Here is a 3,508-nt window from a genome sequence, read left to right as displayed (position 1 = left end):
CCAGTTCATTTGACTGAAGGCAGACCAGAAAGTTTCCTCCAGAACCTCCTGCACCAAATCCAGAGAACCTGGTTAAGGCAGAACACTGTTCCTCTAAATTACATGCAGGCTAATATTAAAAAACTCACATGATAAGAATTCATTCATATCTCTTGGTATAGGACAGATTAAGAGTACTTGTAGTTTATCTAGCTCTCTTCCAGCTTTGTGGGTTCTGCCTGTTACATTAAGCTCACAGCAGCCTGTTGGGGGATGATGCCTTTGCTGTAGAGCTTGCACTGGGGTTACCACACCACCCTCCTTTGAACAGGCTGCAACAGGCTGTGATATAGCCTTTTTCTGAGATGCAGGTTTTTTAGACCCCTCTGCATTTTGCAGCTTTCTGAATCAGTTATTTTTAATTCTCAATTAGCCCATGCGAGATACAAGTAGTTACTTCTTAGTGATAAGAAATTACTTCTTCTTATCTATTTCCTCAGTAATTCAGTAGAGCAAATTAAGGGCAGCCCTGCTGTCCTACACAAATAGATGAGCATCCTGAGATTGACCTCACAGCAGCATCTTTGCATAAGGTACATATTGAACATATCCACTGCCTGAAAACAGGAGTTTCTTAAGCCTCTGGCCTGCAGTGGTGTGGCAGCACTTAAAAAGTTGCAGAAAATTCTCTAGAAAATGAACTTTCTTCAACAGCCCTGAGCTAACTTGTACCTATCGTGTTGCTCCACCATCCCAAGGTTGAGCAGACAAGACATGGGATAATGCCACACTTCTATTCTTCCTGAAACAGGAAAGAAAAACAAATTAACGATTTTACTTAATCTCCAAGGATTCCAGCTTTCTGGTTGTCAAAACAAAGATGGAGTAAAAAAGGAAACCATTTAAGGGCAAATATTAAGTTACAAACCACTACAGAGAGGCTTTTCCACTGTAATTCTTCTACATAGTTGGCATCTTATCTCAAGATAGGTAGGTAATTTTTCACTGGTCAAGGGTGCAGCTGTGCAAAGAACATTTTTCTTGCAAGGGTTACAAGGTGATAGAATTTTCTTTTAATTCAGTGCACAAAGATTAAGATTTCAGTTGGCAGACAGTGAGAAATTAGTCCAATTTGCACAGTAATTAGTGGTTACAGGTGCCACAGGTGTTGCTTCCTGTACTCACTATGCCTCATTTCCTCAGAGCATTTCCTGCTATGCAGCATTAATTTAATCTTGTTCATAATCTCGGGCAGTTTCAAAATATCTCTTCCAGAGCTACTCCCTTCAGTTTCCTGAATTCTTCTGTGTTGGAGGCTTTCACACTGTTTTTTGCATGGTGTATCATGTCAATGATTGGTTTCTTACCCATTCAGTTTATTTTAGCTGTCCCTAAAAATCACTTTAATCAGTTCACTTTTGACAGAAAGCATCTCTGACATTTGACTGGACCAGTTAAGTAAGCCAGGAGAATAATTATTTCAGTGCTGAATATTTTATATTGCTCCAGGACACTGATGTCTGGACTCTTGTCCTGACAATTTTCACAATCACAAAAGAAGACAGCCCAACATAGCTGATGGAGACACTCGACTACAACATGCTCTAAGCTCCACTGCTAAGAGACTGGTTCTAAGAGGCTAAGGTGCTGGCAGCACATGCCTGTTGCCCTCCATTGTCAGGGACTCCATAGCATCCTCACAGAGATGCTTCTGAAATCTCCCCAGAGCTGCACTCCTTCCTGACTCTAACTGCCCTTCATTAGCAGTTGGGCGGGTTTAAGTTATCTTGCTGTGACATATTCTTGAAGATTTTTGCTGCTGTATTTTCGAAGTGCACCTCTGGTTGACATGCTTCCTGCCAAAGTTAGGTTGATACAGTACCACTGTTCTCTTTATGCTGATATTTGAGGCAAACCTCTGATTAGAACCATTATCAAGACTGTTAATAGTGTTCTGTAATAATTTATGCACAACCAAACCACAGTTGCTACTAAATGCACTTTTGTGGAACATCAACCCTATAAACTTTGAGGTAGCTCCAAAGAGGAAGGGTGAAAAATCCACTCTTGGTAGGGTGATAAAACTTCCCAGCTTTGATTATTTTTAAGTGTATCCCAGGTTATTGCACAGAAGACAATAGGGTTAGTGAAAGGAAAAGCCTGTCTCCATGTTATTTTTAATTATGAAATACTTCTGGTGTTCTCAAACTATTGTGAGATGAAGAGCAGTTTTCACACGTGTCTGGGCAGCCAGATTTGTGACAGGAAGTCTGAAGACTTGCTCAGCTGACAGTACTGAAGTTTGTTCAGTTGGGTAGATTCTGCACTCACCATATATATCCCTTGAATGATCTCCGTCATACACATCTTTGAATCACAGTAAGACTCTTCCAGAAGCTGGAAGATGTAACAGCCTACAGACGTTGCATCGCCCATATTTTCCATCTTTTGTTTTTAAAGCACAGCAATGTCTGCAGAGTGCAGAGTGTCTGAGAAATCATTTCCTTGTGTCAACAAGAAACAGTTCTCTGCTTTGGTCACAGAGCTGGAAGATGTTGAGAGGTATAGCACTGGTTGTTCCCTCTGACAAATGCTCAACAATCCACTCCAAAGTGCCAAACTCAAAGACGAGCAGAGTTGTAGGGTCAGAAGCCAGAAAGGACATGCAGCATTGTGCTCCCCAGTGTCAGGAGGAATTTGAAGACTACATGGTGCAAAGTTCAAAGTGCTTCTCCACTCGGTACTCTTCCTTTACTGCCAAAAGACCCAGATGTCAAGGACTTTCTGGACTAAGGCAAAGGGAAGATTAAGCACAAGTACTTAAGAAGAGTTCTTAAATATTGCCCAGTGGAAAGACAATGGTTGTCCTCAGGCCTGAGGTGAAGGAGTGTCAAACTCAAATGCCTCCCCAAACCAGATGCTTGCAGAGGTCACTCCCACCTAACTTGTCTGAGACTGGAAACATCAGCAGCAAAGTCTACCATTTGCTATTGTTTCCTTATTGCTGGAGAACTTCAGATGTCAAAAGAAGGTATAGGAAGCACAATACTACTGAAAACCCTGCATACTAGTTGACAACATCAGGATACATCTCCACAATGCTGCATCTGTTCTCCTGCCTGCGGCCATCAATACTTGCTGGTACAATTGATTCCATCAGGGTTATGATGACAGATATAGATCGTTCCCAAGTGCAGCAGATGCATGTGATCTAGCAGCTTTCATAACAGACTTCCTTTCCCAAATCTTAACTTAGATTGTTTTTAAAAAGAGCAATGCAGTTAAGAGCTGAACAGCCTGTTACGAGCATAATCCCTGCAATCTAGCATTAGTGCTAAGCCTTTGGAGCTGCAAACAACCTAAAGGCAGGTAGCAGCATGTCCATATCAGGATAGCAGGTAGTGGTTTTGGATTTGCCTCTCCATTAAAGACATTATAATTATTTACATATTCAGATGGGCATTTTTCCCAGTCTGGTTTTCTAGGTTTCATGTAAGAGAAATTCTGTATAAAGACCACTTCAGTTAAA

The sequence above is a fragment of the Melopsittacus undulatus genome, chromosome 4 (genome assembly GCF_012275295.1).
Source record: "Melopsittacus undulatus isolate bMelUnd1 chromosome 4, bMelUnd1.mat.Z, whole genome shotgun sequence".
Lineage (NCBI taxonomy): Eukaryota > Metazoa > Chordata > Aves > Psittaciformes > Psittaculidae > Melopsittacus > Melopsittacus undulatus.
Note: the sequence above shows the minus strand (reverse complement) of the source record.